The 20,498-nt window shown below is 37.3% G+C and overlaps 1 protein-coding gene across 3 annotated transcripts in view; it reads right to left on the bottom strand.

The window, feature by feature from the left end:
* nhsl1b (NHS-like 1b) overlaps positions 1-20,498 on the bottom strand; it is a 116,365-nt gene that overhangs the window by 32,185 nt on the left and 63,682 nt on the right. The gene's annotated exons all lie outside the window — the stretch shown is intronic.

The raw sequence follows: 20,498 nt of genomic DNA, 5'->3' as shown, positions 1-20,498 counted from the left end.
GTATGTTCCTGTTTAACCCAAACACTGACGTGAAACCTTTTAATCCCTAACTAACAACTAGATGTAGCCAAGCAGCAAGCCTTAAATACAACTTTCAACAACCTTCACTCCGTCTTGTGATTCTGTCTGTAAAGACGATTCATTCTGCAATGGGACAAAGCCGAGAGGGGAGGCTCATTTTGATTCAGCAGTTTCGAATAGGGATTGGGTTTGAAAGCTAACATTATCGCTGACCATCTTACGATGTGTACTGACTGACAAAAGACCTTCCCATCAGACATGTCCACAACCTGAAACCTACAGTATTTGGCCGTCCTTTTATCTCCTGTCTCGCTCCCTCAAACTCACAATAGTGCCCCCCCCCCCCTTCATTAATCATGGTGTATGGTCTTCTTCATGAATGGCACACAGCCTTTATATTTGGCTTTTGACATGAATCGCTAACCTGAAAGTTCCAGTAAAAAAAAAAAGTTTGTCATTGAATTTATTTGTTTTCTTTTAGTTTTTCTATATTTAGCACTCAGGGCTTGAATTTCATTTTTGTGTGCTGAGGGGATTTCCCCCCTATGCTCCAGTCTATGGGGGAGGGGGGATCCCAAAATTTTAGGGGTGAATGGCAAAGAAAAGGCACTTTTACACATAAATAACTATATATATTTAAAGCAACTGGTGTTGCTTTAAAATAAGCTGCTTTCAGGAGACCTAACAGCTGTTCATCACTGTGAAACAGAGCGCTCTCCATTGCTTTTGCCATTGCCTGACACACTGAAGTTTTTGCTGCAGCAGAAGAAAAAGGTGCTGAGCAATGCAGCATGCTTTTCTTTGTCAGACCCATTGGTACAAAGGATTCATGGACTGGCCTTGATCCTTCGGGAATAAGGTTTAAACTACTACTGTACCTTTACTCCACTATCCCACTACAGTACACACTCCAGCTGTATAACACTTTGGTAACTGTGATTGTAATTCCATCCGTTCAGATTAGTAAGCAGTATACTGTATTCATAATGTAGTGTACAATAATAAATCAGATCAAATTCATCACCAGATTCCATGCTTACGTACATCATATTCACACTTCACCCTCAACGCAATTTAACCAACTTTCCACTAATCACTAAACACTGAAATGGACATGCGGAATTTGTCATTACATAAGTGTACAAAAGGCTAATTTATGAAGCAGTTTTTTTTCTTTTTTTTTACCTTATTGTACTTTACTGTAAATGTGGTTACAGTAGTGAAGAGGTATGGGTTCCTGTAACAGGATGGCGTGTGTGGTGACATCAAACCAGAAATGAACACACACAGCACTGCAAGGGGACATGATGAGTGAAATGAATGTGCTGCTGCGTGGTTTATTAAATAAGGAAAAATAAAAGGTTTGAACAAAAACACTTTGTAAAATAAAACAGCACAGTAGCCAAAATGAACAGACAATAAACAGACAGACAAACGAGTGGACGAACAAACTCAAACAAGTACCGTACTGGTTCTCCAGCACGTAGTAGCAATTGTTATTTACTTTGTTTCTTTTAGTTTTTACCTCCTCTCCACACCCGCTCTCCACTTACTGAACACACAACCCCGAGTGAGTGAAAACATGCTGTTTTTATGCAGCTGTACTGAGACTCGATTGCTAATTAATCATTCAATTGGAGTCTCGGTACAAATGCACGTGAATTTACTGCAAATTTCCCATGCTCACATATTATTACATTTTACCTGCATGTGAAGCGTTGTGCAATCCTCGTGCCAAAATACAAATATACACTTTAAACACTCGTGCGCATAACCCATATGATATCCCGTGTACCAACTACAATACACCAACATTAACACAAAACACGCAACATATAACACAGAAATACACACGGGCGGGGCAACATTGCCACAGATCCATATAATAGCATGAGATTCTGATTACAAATACCATCTGGAGACACATTTTTACATGATGTCCTTAAAGTAGTGTTTAATCACTTAAATCCTCAGTGCCACCAAGCTCACTGAACTCATTGTAGAGCAGGTAGCGCTGGTTTTTCACCAGCCACATTAGTTCAAAAGACTTTTAAGAAAAGAAAAATAAACAGTCAAAACAACATTAGTAAACAGTAAATGTTCTAGAAACTGTTGAAAGGTGTTGACATGCTCTTGAATAAAACTAATTACTGTAAACATGTGCTGGGGTTTCTACACAAGCTGGGTATTCTGGAGTTGTCAAATTATTAGCTGTCCACTCAACTGCAATACATCACCAAATACTAGAAACGTGGTGTGTCGTTTGTGCTGTTTTGGACTGCATTTGTAAAACAGTACTGAAGCCATAAGTAGCTTAACTCATGGTGTTAAGGTGCTGCTTCTTGCCTCTCGAGATGAGGTGATGTGATCAGTCACACGCAGCAGGAAAAATGCCTTCCACATTGGCTATGCCAGGGAGCCGTTACACAGATCTCTATAGTATTCAGTGATAATTAGACAAGCTACCACCAGATGCTCGATATTTCAATTCCAAAACCTTTTCCAAGGTTAAACATGTTTTTTTGAGAGTGTGATCCTCTACTTTATAAAAGAAGTATCGATTCCCTCACGAGAATTATCACTGAGGGAATGGCTAAGAACGTTTACACCTGGATTATACTATACAGTTCCTTCTCTAAAGGTTGGATGCATACTGTAGCGTGAGGTATAGGTAGTTAACTAAATAAATAAATAAATAAAAAAGAACCACACACTATAGCTATGGCCAAAAGTTGTGCATCACCCTATAGAATTAACAGATTTTGCTTCATAAAGTCAAATGCAACCTGCTGAATAATGTTACGTTCACATATTAAGTTACATACCACTTTGTACTGTAGTTTTCCATACACTTATGAAAACTGACAAAAATGGAAAAATCTAACATTAAGCAGGGCTCTATGTGTGAAGAGGCAGGCCTCCCTGCAATACACTAGGTCGCACAGATTGCCTCTTGCTATTTGCACATACTATACCATGCAAGTTTGAATACCATAGCACTATTGTCACATAAATATGTGATGCTCTTCACACACTCAACTTCTGGCAGCTGTGGTTCTATTCAATTTATTGGGAGGGTTAAAGCCTTTCACAGAAGATACAGCTGTAGCTGTCATTAGGTTAATATAGTAGAACTTGAGTGCTTCGTTACTTGAATGCAGAATTAAATTATTAGCCATATGCTGGACCAGCCTTGTCCAATCTGAGCGTAATTAAGCGCGTTTATCTTCCTCTCAGAACCTCACTGGCCCATTTGCAAAACGCAGTAATGCACTTCGGCCTCTCATCAATTTAAGTGACAAAACGCACATTGCATGGCTACAGCGTATGGGAGTCAGAACACTCCAAGGACTATACATACTGAAGTGAATTAGCAGTGTAAACCACTTGGCCTTTTTATATTTAGCATTGAAATAGGTCTCATTTTTGTTTAAAAAAAAAAAAAAAAAAAGTTAAATAAGATTTAAACCATAATTACATGTCCTTTTGACAAATACAGTTATATTTACATACTTGATGTACATATTACAACTGCTCAGTCTTAAAATAAGTTCATAACTACCATCATTTTAGCTGCTTTATAATGGGTCAAGATTGACTGGCATTGTAGTACATATTATGCTCCTCTGATTAACGCAACATCAAGTGGTATTCCAAACATGTAGGCCATGGGGCATATTCACAATGCATTTACAACTGTGAAATGAAAAACAAAACTGCTAAAGTTACAGAACTGGAAAGAAACAACTACGGTGCATGTACTGTAGGAGCTCGTAAATTAACATTGTGAGTTATTTATTTTAAACTTTTAAATATCAAGGTATTGTTTTCCTTTTAGAAACAAATAGTGTTAACTTAGCACAGTGGCAAAGTTTATTGAATATGGCCCTATGTCTTAATAGCTCCTCCTGTTTTTATTAATTTATTAACCTACAGCTACATGCAGCTCCACAGACTGAAATAGGGACATGCAATTGATTTTGTTAAGAAACTTAACTGCTTGTTACCTTATTTCTTCTGGCCATATACTGCCACCTACAGGAGCACACAAAAACATTTAAAAAGCAATATTTTGTCTAGAAGCATAAGCCTTTGCTTGGTGAATATATTTAATATTCTTCAAGTGTTAAATCTATCAGAGCAGCCTTGAAATATATTTTCAATTCAATATAATGTGTCTACAGTATGGAAAGGACAGGTAATATTAGACAAAGTTTCCTTTTAGTTTCAACAGTTAATCAAATGATTTGTGCACACAGCTCAGTTATTAAATCTTCAAGATATCGCTTTGAAAATCTGGCTTGGTTAAACTGTTCCTGCTGCTTTTACCTTAATTCATTTTAACTTAATTACAGTATCATTAAAACCTACATTAAAATCTAGGGCATCCCTCAAATTCAGGCGTGGCTGGAAGAATAGAATTAAAAGAAACGCTGAACATCCACGATTGATAGTATTTTTTTTTTTTTTTACAGGCTGAAAGAATGATGTTTCACACTGTACATACAGAACTACGTTTTAGAACTGTTTCAGAACAGCTACTCTGTTGGCAAGTATATTTTCTACTGCCTGTCGGACACAATACAACAGCCGGGTTTCATGCCTAAAGCGACTGTCGAGTCCAGATGCATCTGCTACTGCTAATAACGAGGAACAGCAGCTCAGCAATAACTGGGACCATTAAAAATATTAAGCAAATGAAAACCATGAACGTGATTTTTTAAACAGAACCCTGTTTATAACCTACATTTCTGTAAAGCTGTAAAGGATTCTGTACAGTATTTGTGCCTGGTAAAAGAAGACAGTTGGTGATTGCATAAAGCCTACTGGAAGGTAATTAAACAAATTAAGTCAAATTAGCCTAGTTGACTTTGCCTTATGGACTGTTTTCAGGCACTGTACTGTACTGTGTAAAATGTCACATGGTTATATCGCATACAGTATTTCCTACTATGAACATGTCATTATCTCACACATTAACAATGCTCACAGAAGTGTGAGAATAATGCATACAGTGAAAAATAAAAGCAAATAAATCATACTAGTCCATTGTTATTTAGTGCATGGACATCTGATTAAGCAATTACAGTATCTCCAGATCAAGTACAGTACTGAGCATCAAGGAAGATAACTGAAGGTTCTGACTTCTGTTCCCGCCCCAGAGATCAGTCATTTCTTCTCATGCAGAAGAGAATCCCCAGTTTCTGCCAGACACTCACTGCTCTCCTGCTGATATACCAGCCTGTTAATTATTTGACAGAATTAACATGAGGTGAGAAAAAGGATTTTAATTGAACATATGCATGCTTGTTCCATGGTTTTTGAAGGATACATGCAATACAACTTCAACAAAGTGTAAATGCCCTTTTAATTTAATTTAATTTTCTGTCTTATTTAAAAAGCAGGTCAACTACAGTCCTACTCATTCCTATATTATCTATATGGCTCTCAATGAATTTGATTGAGTATACTTCAAAGGTTGCTACACTGCAATTTGTGGTTGTACACCCGGTGCTGGAAAGAAAGACAAAGCTCAGGTGGGTCAACTCACTCCATCCAGCCCTTTACTGAAAACCCCGGCAAATAACACCAGCCCCCTCTTCAGCACCTGCGTCCCTCTCTCCTCTATGAAATGGCTTCAAAGTATATTGCCATTATTAGCTTCTGCTGGCAACCGCAATTCAATTACCTGCTAACCAGAATGATGGAAGGGAGGAAACTAAAGAGGTTTTGTTTATGCAGGGCTGCTAGTCACATAGGTGATCCATGGTTTATTTAATTTAGGAACTATTTGGTTGGAGCAAACGCCTCCCAATACCTCTTGACCCCTCTGCAATAAATCAAATCACAAAAAACAATCATGTAAACTCTAAATCTAAAGGGGTCCCATAAGAAAAAATGGTTAAAGGTTAAAAAGATTTAATGTCATATGTCCTAACATATTCCAACCTCCAGAACCCCCAGTTGGTGTATAGTAACTATATTGTAGAACACCTCTGACCGCAGAGGTAACCAAGACAAAGGAATCATTGAACCTTCCTAAAGAACAAAGTCTTAAACAGTAGTACTTTACATGTACACATCTAAAAACCAAACCAAAATGCACATACTGTGGTGCAGAATCATATGCCTTGATTTACTGTGTCAAACTATAGCACACAGAGTCATGTGGCCTAGCGATTAAAGCCGACCACTGTTTGCAAGCCAGGAGGATTGTGGTTTTGAATGCTTTACTGTTTTAATGTTTTCTACACATCCCACAGAATAGTGTTGGTCTAAGCTGGGTTAATACCTTCTCAAAATAAAACTTGAACATGTACAGCACAGTAAATGTCTTGCAGTAGTCTAGCCTATCTAATCCAATTGTCCAATGACACGAGTTCAACAAACAGGCACAGGAAGCAGCGTTCTGCTGGCATATTGCTGGCAAACTGTTATTTCCTTGATTCAGACACTAAAGAAGTCTAATCATGTTAAGAAAGTGCACATGATTTGATTACATGTATCTGAAAATCAAACTTCCCCATCTAAGTATTATTGACCAAACCTCACACAGCATCAATCACAATGGTTTTGTCTTCGTGTCAAAAATCAATCTTCTCCATTCAAATGCTCCAGCAGCCACCCCTCTTTATCAGGCTGAGCACAAAGGGCCCTATTCCCAATGCTTCAAATCATGAGTTATTTGAAGAATGTTGATTAAAAAACAGTTTGGCGACTGCATCTTATGGGATAATTGCATCTTATTTCCATGAACTTGCTTGTACATTTGGACCTAATATTGATTTTGCAGAATGTGATTTTTAGACACTCATGATTCCTACAATTATACAAAATGTTATTTTACAGTGCTCAGCAAACTTTTGGATATACTTTGTCACTCAAGAACATTCGACACAGAACTACATTGGCAAATATGCATGATTAACTAAATAACTTTATAGTTTACATGTATTATGCAAACTATCTGTACAGGCAAATAACTCTGTTAGACACTATAATTCTGAAGCCATTCATAAAAACCTCTTAAAGCATTTATCTTTTTTTTTTTAATCTTTTTTACAGTATTATTACAGTGGGTTGTATGATTGAGTGCTTGAAGTTCTGGATGAGTAATCAAAGCCAAGATTTTACCTGCTTTGTGGACATCTACAATTACAGAGTATGCATCACAACAGTGCAATGTCACTGACCCTGGCCGAATCACCAAAGAAGAAATTCTTCATGTGCATGCATGCGTGTTTCTTGCTCCCTTGTCTATTATGTGTCCTTTTCTCACGAGTGGTGAGTGCGAGTGGTGCACAGTATGCACAACTGGGACAAACAGATCAAAACTTTCCCGGTAAAGTTAAGTCGATAGTTTTGGATTAAACCTTCTTGCTTCAGTGACTCTAGAGCTTATTCAGCAGGTTCGGCCCTGTTTAGATTTCTATTGTCTTCTCCACCTACAAACAAAAAACAGCCTACAGAGAAAGACACATGCTTAGAAATCATTTACAACACCTTGGTTACAGGCAGCATAAGTTTATTGCTGCCTTTTTAACAATGACACAGTATAATCATTTTTGGCAAGTCTTTAACAAAATAATCATTAGCATTTTATTTTTCTTAAAAATGCAATTTATGTTGCAGGACTAAAGGAAATAAGTGAAAATCTGTTAGATTCTCATCCATCAGTTATCTTTATCTTGCACTAAGCAGCAGTCTATTTAGTGCATTAATCCTTGCTGTATGCATGGTGCAATTAATTATTCCAATATTATTCCTGGAGTGCTAACAAGAACAAGCAGGTTCCATTTCAACCTAATAAAACAGATCTTGTGCCAACATGAAATATTCATCAACATTGCATGCAGACATTGCATGCAGTACTTGTACTATACAATCAACAACACAATTTCAGAGGAATTTTAAACCTGGTGAAAATATGCAGTTAAATGTACAGTAGATCTCTGATGAGGTACTATACCTGGAAGGTAAAAAAAAAATAAAAATCTAAAATGGAAAAATCTGTTTAAATTGTACACCAATACATTTAACAATACAATAAATCTCAAATTCTTTTTTTTTTTACCCTATACAAATGCTGTTGTTTCACTGGGGGGAATTACATGCAAAATAAAGAAATCAATAAAGAAATCAATAAATAATCTTAGATGCAGGAAAAGCACATTTTTAATTCCCCCACCGAAAGCTAATACAGTCCAACAGCTTGAGAGGTATGATATATTCCCTACAGTGGAAAGGATCAACGAGGGCATTAGGGTGATAAGGGATGAAATAAAGAAAACCCCCGATACTGAATGAATTGGTTGATTCCATTCAGACAAAGCTGGGTCCCAGCAGCACAGCAGCATTTTATATGGAGAGCCCTTTCTGCCTTGCGCATGATTTTCTCATGCTTTCATGAGCATCCACTCAGTGCACAGCTGGCTGTCTGTGTCAAGGGGGATCAAAAGGGAGTGGTGCTGAAGCAGACATTAAAAGCCAGCTGAGCCACTTGCACCCTCCTCAACACACATGCACACTGCCTGGCTAATAATTGCACTTATTACTGATAAGCCAGTAATTTGAAGTAACATTCTGTAAACATAAAGTGCATTCATCACTTTCAGCTAACTTTGAAGTTATTCCTAACGTCAAAAAACCAATCACAACATTTGTTTGTATGACTAAAAGAAAACGTTTAGGTAAACAAACAATTGCCAAACAGTCTTCTTAAGAGAGCACAGTTGTGTTGAATAGTTTGCTTATTGTAGCTAAGCTTAAGTTTCTTTTAGTAATTAAAACTTTGAAGTAGCTTACTGTCTGAAGTTAATCCTGCTAATGTTTTACACTGAGTGAAATGGAGCGAGTAGGTCTGAGGGGTAAGAGTAGCCCACTTATCATTAGAAAAAAATATCTTTGTTCATAGTTCAGGATAAAAAACATTATTCAATTTTAGTTACTGTACAAAATTAAAAAAAAAATAGATTGGAATTTTAATACTGGATTGCCAATTTGTGGTACACCATTTCAGTTTTTAGTATGTAATGGTTTCCTTTCCTGAATATCTGCAGAAGAGAATTCAAAACAGGTTGTCTCACTGCCAGACATACATTCAAACACTCACGAGGCACACATCCTACATTGGACAACGACACAGTGCTATCAAATCACATAATTTTTTTTCTTAATTTTTTTTTTTTTTTTTTTTTTTTCTAGATCATCTTAATCATCTTAAGTAGCTTACAGTGATCAGGAATTTGTAGTCTAGACTTACTGCTTTTTAAAAAGGTACTGTAGGCTGTTCATTTTTCGTTAAAATACAATCAGGACTTTGCTAGCTTCTGCACAGTAGTTTTAAGGGAATGCCATTTACATGTGATATAATTCATTCCCACTAGAAAGACCTGTTTATACAGCAGCTGCATAACCACAAACAAATGCCACTAGGCCTCCACATTTTGCAGGTGGATTTTTACATTGTTGTAAGTTTTCATGAACAGTACTAAGAGCAGCAACATAAATAAATAAAAAAAGCAGGGTTGACCAACCACAACTAGCCACACATTATAAGCCTAAACTGCAAGAAACTTAATCACTTCAGTTTTCTATCACTTTTATCACAGAGTTTGTTAGATATTAGAAAGAGTACAATAGAAATAAATAACTGTGACTTTTTTTTTTATTTTTGGTCAAAGGGTATTGCAAAATGTCAAAAGTATTCAGCATTCACAATTTACCCAGTTGTATCCAGTAATCAGTTTATTGTATTGGTGCGAAGTATAGGTATACCTGGTTCTGACTTACATGTCCAAAGGGAGTTCTTGTCCTGGGTTCTATCCTGCAACAGCTTCCTGCGCGTACAGCCCTGTGGTTTGGTCTGAATGTTCCCCATTTTGTGTGTATAAAGGGGGACCAGTTCCTCCTCATCCTCATGGTAGGCCCTACACCAGCAACTTACCACTGGCTCTGAAGACAGGCAATGCACATATGCAATCATCTTTTTAGCTTGGTCCTGTCTGGCTGAGGTGGGGGTGGACCCTTTCCCCAGTGGATAGATCACAGCAAAAGGAGGGGCTGTCCTTTTACCTTGGGACCACAGAGACCACCCCCTATGGCTTACTAAATGAAAGGGCAGGCCTGAATACCTTATTAAAATGGTATTGATTTTCTTCCAATAAAAACGGCGTGGGTTCCAGTCAAGCAGCATTAGAAAATAAATTGGATTGCCAAATGCTTGAATTGCAAGCAAGCCTAAAAATAGACACATTTGATGAAGTACAATATCCCATATGCCATGAGTAAAATAAAGGTCTTTTGAAAGCTTAACATCTTTGAAAAACAGATAAAGAATGGAAAACAGTCCACTATTGCCTCTGAGGTATGACATAAAATAGATCCTTAAGTTAACTGCGTCGTCTTCAGTGTGTTTTGAACAGGTCTGAAGCAGCTTTCTTAGTGTCGTGCCTCAGCTAGGTTCCTGCTGCTTCTTCTAATCCTTAAAATCAGATTATCCCACGAGCGCTTGTGATGAGCCAGACTGGGCTCCCCAGAGCAGGTGGCTGTCTTTCTGTAGCCAATTAAGACAACAACCCTACCAATTCAAATTTGTTTGGGCGTGCAATTCTCTGAATTAAAACTAAAATAAAAACTTTGAAAGCTCTTACTGTATTTGGTTTGGACAAAATAGACTAAATTAACTGTGTTTTTGTTTTAGAAGTCAACCATACTGAACCAGTCGACACATAAGACAAAGATGTATTGATTACATTTTAAATTTATTTCGGTTTATTAAATATGCAGTGCCGAACAATCAACAATCATTTCACACTAAAAACCGAAATCTATTGGTATCTATCCAATACATTCTTTTCTTCATAGCCATTATTGACATGCCACTTTGTTTACATACCCCAATGAGGAAACCCATCATTTGCCTTCTAATCCTGAGAAACTCCATCCATATTGTAGTAGCAGCACTGTTTCAAAAATACAGTATTTAGTATTTTGACTCATTTACAACTGGTCCAGTTTTAATCAGGCTGTACCAGGATACATGCTTAAACTATCAAAGGAAAAACAAATACAGTAGAACCCCAAAGTTATGATCACCAAGGTTACGAAGTGACCGGTCTACCGAACACCCCACTTTCAACCGGAAGTACACAATCACTCAAGCATACAATAAGCGGCATACTGGTCAAGGAGAAGGCAAAATTAGGTGGGGGAGATTACAAAGCAAGTACAGGCAATTTTACTGGAGCATTTTAGTTTTAAACAAAGCAGACCCCCCCCCCCCTCCCCCAAGCCAAAAGGAAGCAAGCTGCACAAATGCATTTTGTTTAAAACAAGCATGACATTAACCCAGGTTTTCATGGACGTTTAAATCTGTGTTTTTGCTACAGTTACAATTTCGATGGTAAATCAAATGTAGCCTTTTGTCAATTTATAGTACTGTTTTAAAGACTTTAGAACCATAACAATATGAGTATTGTATTACTGTGCTGTATCCTTTTATTATTCAACAGATTGAGGGTGTAGACAGCAGGTGTCCACATTTAATAACACCACTGAAAATTCAGTTTTCAGAGTTACAAACATTTTAGACTTAGGAACAACCTCCATTCCCAAGGTGTTTGTAACTCTGAGATTCTACTGTATTTGCAAGAGTGCCGTCTCCTGTCCATGTGTGAAGTAATACTGCAGTACTGTTCTTTACAAGAAATGACATAGACAATGTTACAGACATGGCAATGCCTTTAAAAGAGCCATACAAGTTCACAGACTTTGAACAGAAAAAAGCAAAACTAGCTTTTTTTCACTTGCTGTTTAATATGTGGTCATTACGACATACAGCCCTGAGGATCAACACTGTGGTCGGCCTTACCAAAGCAGCCTATATTTAGAAGAACATTAAAAGACAAATGGCAATCACAGTATAGCGCCCTCAAAACAAAGCACACTTCATAGTATACTGAAAATGTAACCTGGCTGGGAAAACTCACTAGGGCTTGGCTTTTCAGCCCTATGATAGTTTGCTTAAGGAAACGGTTAACCCAGAGGTTCAAGTTATTGAGTTGCAGAAACCAGGCAAGCTTTTCTTTGAAGTCACATACTGTAACATTGCTCATGTTTGACTAGTGTTAACACAAACTGTAGAGACTTTGCCAACAGTACACAACTACAACAGCTAAAGCTGTTTTCCGATGCTAACCATGCCAAACAGAGCTTAATAAAGATATTTTATAAAAGGTTAGTGGCAGGCAGCAAAGGCTTGAATAAGTACTTTGCTTTTACCTCAAACCAGGGATCCTCACCCAAGACAGCCTTTTATAACCACAGTGTGAATATAAATAGTTAGTTCTGCTTGATGTTCACTAAAAACTGATTTTCTTATATCTTATTGCAACAACAAGGAGGAAGACAAAGCCATTAGAAGACTATTTTAAAATGTATTTACAATTGCTCTGAATTCGTCTCCCCTTTCCAACAAAGATGTGTGACCCTGATACAGTGATACATCTGGTGACCTTGCAGTCACAATTACAGCTTCTAATGGCTTTAAACAGTGGCCTTTTGACAGGCTTATTTTAAAATAATACCACGTCACTAAAGAAAATAAGACCTGCTACAATAGTTCTACTGCAGAGTCCTTACTCTAGTTTTGGGACACAAATAAGGTACTGTATTAACTCAGTTATTGAATAAAGCAGTGATGTGTCCAGCAGAATCAAGCAGAATATTAGAATATTAATATCTGCAGCAGCTCAGGCTCGTTACTGTCTGCAGGGAGCAGACTAAACACTGCTAAACAATGGCTCGAACAATCTTGGCAAGATTTACAGCAAGTCAAATTGAACACACCCTCTTTCCTGCCACTTTACATCTGTAAGCATTTACACAAGCTTGCAACTTCCAGTCAGCTGCGTTGAGCTGCTGCAGAGCTGACAATCGAAAAAAAAAATGGCTATTATTGTCCCGCTTTCTTCTTCAATGAGATTACGCTGCTGTTTAACACAAGCCATCTCAGGCTATTCATTAATCTCCCTGTGTAAAGGATATTGCCAAATGAAGATCAAAATCTACGATAATAACCTGGCAACAACCTCAACAGTTCTACAAAATACAGATTTTTTAATTTATTTTCTAAGCCTCCTGGTAATAATAATACTAACTGCTGCACTACTCATAAGATTATTATTGTTACCACTGTTATCAGTTTTATTCTTTTACATAATAAAGTGGCCATCATTACATCCTCAATACTGGGTGGAAATCCATCTTGTGTAACTTCCTCTATAGTGCACCAGATGCTCATTAGCTGCATTCAGTGTTTAGGTTATTGTTTGTACTGACTGACCTGTTGCACAATGTCACAGTATCCTACAGCTAGTTACCAGTCTGATTAGTACAGAACTTGCCTTTTGGGTAGTTTATTTATCAAATTCCTTAAAAGAAGCAATACAGTGGTCATTTGGATTTCCAGTTACAGTCAAACTCCTAATTTATTGAATCTATGTATGTCTATTTATATCTATGAACAGCTAACTTCTGAAGACAATACAGTAATACACAACCACATCCCATGACTCAGTTCCTAGGAATAACATGGTACTTTTCTAATGGTTCCAAAGAAAATGACCACACTATTAATACTGTCATAAATAATGTCAGAAATTTTGCACAAGTGAAGTCTTTTACAGAAATAAAATAAATAAATGCACTTCCTTTCAACATTACATTGAAGTAGTATTGTATTGAGTATTTACACAGCTACATGAGGTTACCCTGCCTCACATTATTTTTAAATGCATCAATCCTGATTTATGATGGTCTGGCGATCCAAGGTTTAAAAAGCAAGTAACTCAATTTGGAGTGTAGGCAGGAATTTATTTTAGGGATCAGGGTAAAGAAGAAATTCTGATGCTAGTCAAAGCCTGGCAAAAGACCATTCCAGACCATCTGTTATCGCTACAGTATTCCTCCGGAGCAAAGAATACTGTATTGGTATTGGACTTGAAAAAGTAAACAGCGGGGTTCCCAAAATAGTGTTACACGTCCCCACATGTTGCTACAACTGTTTAAATAACATACGTGTGATTCTTCTAGTCATTGTTCATTGTAATATGATTAAATCATATTCTTTTTCTGATCAAATGAAATATTCGCTTCTTTACTTACGAAAAGAATACTATTTAATCTCCCTTAATATAAGCCTATGTAAATGTAAATATTTTTCAAAGGTAAAATGAAACAAGGATGTGGTTCTTTTTTTGTAATTGTTTTAAACTATTTCTATCATATACAGTACTTAATTATCAATGTAAATATTTGTTTTCAAGAAATTACATTGGCACCAGGACACCTACACCATTGTATTTCATTATTGCTAAAAACAACATAACATGTATACTTAAAGAAATAAAAATAAAAAATGTTCTGAAACTTGTAAAATATTTTTATAATATGCATTTTACAAGTGTGAAAAATAACTAGTTATAAGTTATTTTGCATTATTCACGACTATACATTTCTTAGAGGGTACCGTGGTGAACTGAAAGTGAATATAGGATTATTTCAATAGAAAATGTGTTTCCAAATACTTTTGTCATGTTACAACCCCTCCTATTGTTGTGATGGCCTATTTTGATGAGCAAAGACGTGTTCAAAACACAACAAACTTCAGTGCACTGCGTTGTAAACATGGAAAGGTCATGTGACACGACATGACAAGAGAATATTTCCAACACAATACAATGGTATCTCTATGAGCCGTTATTGTTATTTGCATGGCGCTGTACAGCCGCTTTTTAATGCTACCTGTCCTTCAACCTTTAGTGTTGTACTGTAATAAGTTAGGTATGGTAGAAACACAGCAGCCTGCATGAAATATTCTGTTACCAGCGCTACGATTCTCTGGTAAAAAAAAAAAAAAAAAAAAAAAAAAAAAAGGGACGAAATTAGCGTCCCAAATAAGCTTCTCGGGACACTGGGACCAGTGTTCCAAAAGTGGGACTGTCCCGTCCAAAACAGGACGTCTGGGCACCTTAGTTATAAGCAACACATGAGGACGTTTAACTCTAGATTTTTTGGAACCCCGCTGCGGATGTTAAACATTTTACCTCAAACAGCTTGCGACCGGTTTGTTTTGCTTCCTGTTAAGATAAATCTATTGGTATAACCTTAGGGTTGGTGGGCCCCGCCCTTTTAGAAGCATCATTTAGTCTCCAGCTCACTTACAGTAGGTTGACAAGTTGTCAGCAGACATACACCATGCATGGAAGCAGTGTGTCAACAATCACCACCCAACTAAAACCTCCTTAAATTGTCACTTCCACTTGCTCAAGTACTTGATGTAAACCAGAGATATATTGCACAGCATTCTGTTTATTCTTAATACTGCCCCATCAATGTACCCTCAGTGAGCCCTCGAGACTACCTTCCTTTACTAACCTTTATTATGCAATACATACTGTAAGCCACTGCTACAGTACAGCAAGAAGGGGTATCCCCATACAAGCAGTTATACTGTTCCCAGAAGCCCAATACGGGAGGTTATTTTGGTACTATAACCCATATTACATGCTTTACTAAAATGTAGGCCTATTGGAGGTCAGCTTCTTTCTATTTTTTTTAATCTATTGAATTTGAAAAGTACTTGCTATACTATTAGCAAAACACGTTTAGTGGCTGATATTAGGCACAGTTGCTTTCAACAGAACAAAGTTGCTTAAGACCTTATTCGGTGCCCAAAAATGTGTATTTTGGGGGGAAAAAACCATGGGCATCGCAGGGGTTATGATAATTCCTAATTGCCATGGGAATCTAAACTGGATCCCATTGGAGAGGGCACAGAATGACTGTATGAGGGTTAAACCCAATTTTAGGGTAGATTTAGTCACTTCCTACTACACAATCTAAAACAACACTTCAAAAGTCTGGAGCTAATCCTTGTAGAAGTCCAGACATCTTTTTCATTAAAATTGCTGACCAGCAATTTAAAACAAAAAACAAAGCAAACTAGATTAAGAAAGAGCACTAGAGAATATATCCAAATCCTGCAAGAAGTTCCATGTTTTCAAGGCTGCACACATGTTTTCCATTTTCCAGTCCTGGTCTCACCATGCAGGCTTTAAGAAAACAAGTAACAAGTTTGTTTTAAATCTCTAGTGAATAACCTGACCAGACAGTGACTGGAGAAATACTGTAGTTTAAAATGCCTATAACTGAATTACAGAAAGACAACTATATAGGCATCAAAATAATTTGGATTACACAAGCGTACAAGGAATCATAGTGGTTGTTTCACACTTGAGAAGGGTGAGGATGGGATGAGTTGTGAACATGATGACACATCTAGAACTGGAAAAACTGTGGTACTAGAAGAAGCACCTGCTACTGAAATGGAAACCTGTAGTAGAAAAGAGTATTACGTTTTATTTATCAGACCCACCTACTTCTGCACAAGAGAGGGCAAACTTTACTTCACAAAACACACTAATATGTTATTACAGTAATTACTATGTTTTTATCCATAGTGCTTTACAGGTGGGCTTAACTCAAATTCCTAATCTACGGTTGCTTTTAACCTGATTCCCTTTAGGGTTTTATTCATGGGCTTTGCCACTGTGCAATATGTTCAAAGGTTAGGTGTCTTTCTATCTGAGGCATAATGGTTCTCACTTGTAATGTAAAACCCACAGAAACATACATCTACAATCCACAGCTTAGACAGTAGCATACTGATTTATTGCACCACATTGCTTAAGACAGATGAACAAGTAATGGAGACTCTCCACAAACATTTCAGCAACCGTGTCTGGAAAATGTAGGCTACTGTACTCCCATGTGATTTGTATCAGGTTCATTCATAGGATACAAAATAACTCAGTAACACCATAAGAATGAACCATTGTGCCAGCCTAAAACTCACAGTATGTAGTATAGCTGCTACAGTATAGGAAACGTCCAACACCAGTAAATGATATTGTCAAAAAGCCATACAGTAAACAATAATAAACAATTGCCATTATAATAACTCACTTGCTAAGCTGTTGTTGGTTTTCTCCTTCAGAAGTAGTAATACACACAGAAAGTTTAAAAAGTCACTGCCTATTTTATTACCAGGAGCAAAAAGTGCAGATTAAAAAAAGGAAAATAAAAAACTGAAAAACATTTGGACCACACCTGCTGAAACAGTGGCATCTGCAATCACTTTTCACTTTTCAATTTGTTGACTTGTTCAACTGTAATTTGTGTGTAGTTCCTTTCCTCTTGTGAATTGAATTTCTCTTTTAATCCTGTGTGCATGTGATGTTGATGTTTAGGGGTTATGTGTTTTTTTGAAGTATTGCCCTGTTGCACCTGCTTCTTGTTAGTGGACTGTAAAATGTTGCATTCAAAGTACTTGTCACAGCATGCCAGTGCTGTACTGTATATATCAGCCTGTCATTTCTTCCTGCATACTTACTATACTGTATGTCAAATATTTTTTCCAGCCTTGCCTGCAAAATTCACTAATAGTTACCTCTTACAGTAATAGTTACCTCTTACAGTAACTACAATTTCTTTGCAGTACACTATATTGCATCAGTGGGGCTGGAACCATTTTTATAGCGGGGGTGCTGAAAGCCATTGAAGAAAACTGTAACCTGTATATGATGGAAACAGGTGCACAGCACTTCAATCCATGGGGTGCTACCGCACCCTCAGCACCCCTAGTTCCAATGCCCCTGTATTGTATGGTTCACTGATGTGCAGCTCCACAAAAGCAGGACAAGAGATGCATCTCTGAAACAGACAGGATTACGTACAGGTTTCTGGTGCGACATGGCTTAAAAAAATTCCTTGAACGTATCTGTAGGGAATATAATTTGTCAAGACTATTCAACGTTACAGAAACTCCCCTTAAAGCAATACAGTTTTATGACTCTGTAGGGGCTTACTGCTCAGACCTTACTGTATTTGCTCCAGATCTACTGTGAAATATTGGCCTTGTGAGTATTACCTGTGTTTCAGATTTAATTTGCAAACTCCTGTAACTTTAATAGAGAATGTCAAATTTAAGCACGGCGATTCAATCCCTGCCTTTATGGCATGGCATAATTACACCTCTAAATACCACAGCTCTGCTTGTATTGTCACTTTGCCTGAGGTCATAAAATAATAATATATGGCATTAGGATGACAACTATTGATCTTAAAACTAGTGCTGGGACGAACACAGGATTTTCATGTTCAGATATTCGCTCAATTTAAATATTCGTTCGTTTTCAAAAAGTAATAAAATACATTATATCGCTCAGAACACAGGAAGAAACAGCATAGCAGCACGGGCAGGGGGGCGTGGCCCCTGTGTGTGTGCCTTTATTTTACAGCAAGACGACAATATGTTATACTTTAAAGTAGAAAAATATCCCAGGAGTAAAGAATGCATTGTGTAGGCCTTACTTTACCCTAGTGAATTAACTACAAAAGAAAGGAAGTCAAATAGCAGTTCAAGTTAAACATTGTTTTGTTTATTCCCAAAATAAATACTACATAAAGTTGACACCACATTTTTGTTTTTTTCATTCCTTGCCATTGCCGTTTCTTCGCAGTAAACAGTGGCCATCGACACGTTTTCATAAAATAATAATAGGTTTACTTGTATCTTTTTGTAGCTGAACAAGCGAATGAAAACTGAAAAATTTAACTTTAAACACTTCAAATAAAACAATGATGGAAATAGCGTTGAAAAACGAAGAGGGAAAAATCACGTTTTGGTTCTTGTTTAGCACAATTCAAAGAGGCCTGTAACAACACTGTAAGGTATACAGAAAACAGCTGTATTTATAAGAGGCTGCCTCTTATAAATTAAACAGTACAGACTTCATGCCCCAAGCAGTTAAACTGGAGGAGCCTCTTCAGCTGTAACACATGATGCCGAGGCTCGGCTCAGCGCAAAATCTGTTTCGCATTCCGTACATTTGTTTTGGTTCAGAACTCTGCCAAAAACAGAATTTGAAGAATGCACATACACTGGGGCAAACAAGCAAGACAACTGGCAAACAGGCTTGGGGATTTGAAAATATATCTACCAGAGCTATGTGAGGAACCACTGCCTTAACAAATGTTCTGGATTTGCAAGGAGACAGGTCAGCCATGATCCCTGCCCTGACTAATATTAGACCAAAGAGATGTTTCAGAGGGGCAGCAGCTGTGTAGGTGGGGATGGGTTGGGGAGTACACTTGAAGTGCTAATGGAAACCATGCACACCCACTTCATAGCATTCCAGATATCTCTAGTTCATGCTGCATAACTGCTAACTTTCCACTTAAGCACATAAGTACTAAAACAAACTTTAAATAAAAAGGAACATATACTTAATAGACAGTACATTGAAAACACTGGGGTAAGTCTGATGTTTATAGTTTTCTCTATTTACAGTAAACCAAACTGCTGTTATATTTATTACCCCCATTTTTTTTTTTGTAATTTAATTTTGAAAGTTTGTAAAAACAATTCGTGAGTTTAAAGCTAAATACAGGGGAACGTAAACAAAATGTTACATACAGCTCTTACAGTCATGACTTGGCTATCAAATTAAAATGTCATAATTTTAATATAGCCATATTGTTTATTTGAGATCTTCAAACTTGGTGCTTCAATCAAATTTTACAGCTTGGTGCCAAAGAAGCACATTGGTAAACTGGCCAAGGTCACACAAGTAGTCTGTTGCAGAGCAGGGATAGTAAGCCAGAATCTCCTGGCTCCAAGTCCAAAGTGGAACTGTTCTACAGTCAGCTACTCTACCTTGGATAAGATTCCCTAGAAGCTTGGCTCGCTGCACTAAGGAGTCAAGCACCAACTTCTCAAATAGTGTGACAGACTTACCATGCTCCTTAAACCACAGTCATGGTTCAAACTCGCTGATGTCATCAGTATTAAAAGCTGTATTAACCAGGCTCACTGACATTAAGTTGGGTAGTGGACAATGGAGAGGATCACACATTTGAAGCATAGCATACTGCTGAGCCTTTAAATGCCCCACCAGTGTTCGGTCAGGTACTTTAGGTAACTTTGGAGGAACAAATACATACTTTTCTAAAATAACTGTAGTGTAGTGTAAACATTGAAGCAGTGTGTTAAGACATTAAGGCAAAACTGACAGATGTTTCAGCTAAAAGCAATTCTTTCAGAACCATCTTTAATTTTACAGTACTTAAGAATTTAACTACAGATTCAGGAATGTTTATCTGATTTTTGAATTTTTTGGTTAACACAGACTTTAATTTGGCTAGGGCCACTACACTTTCTAAGTGGACATGCTCTTTACCTAAAATATTCAAATAAAAAGGTTACTGCATTTAGACCAGTATCTGTCTTTCTTTTTATTCAGAATATAGTGAAAGGAAAAATGGAGGGTGCTAATCCTCTAGGCAAGAACTGAAACTCACTTTCCGTTCTTTAGGGGCTACACAATCACTGTAATGAACAACGATGCTCTCGT

Source organism: Polyodon spathula, chromosome 5 (assembly GCF_017654505.1).
Source record: "Polyodon spathula isolate WHYD16114869_AA chromosome 5, ASM1765450v1, whole genome shotgun sequence".
Classification (NCBI taxonomy): domain Eukaryota; kingdom Metazoa; phylum Chordata; class Actinopteri; order Acipenseriformes; family Polyodontidae; genus Polyodon; species Polyodon spathula.
This window is presented reverse-complemented; position numbering and strand designations above follow the sequence as displayed.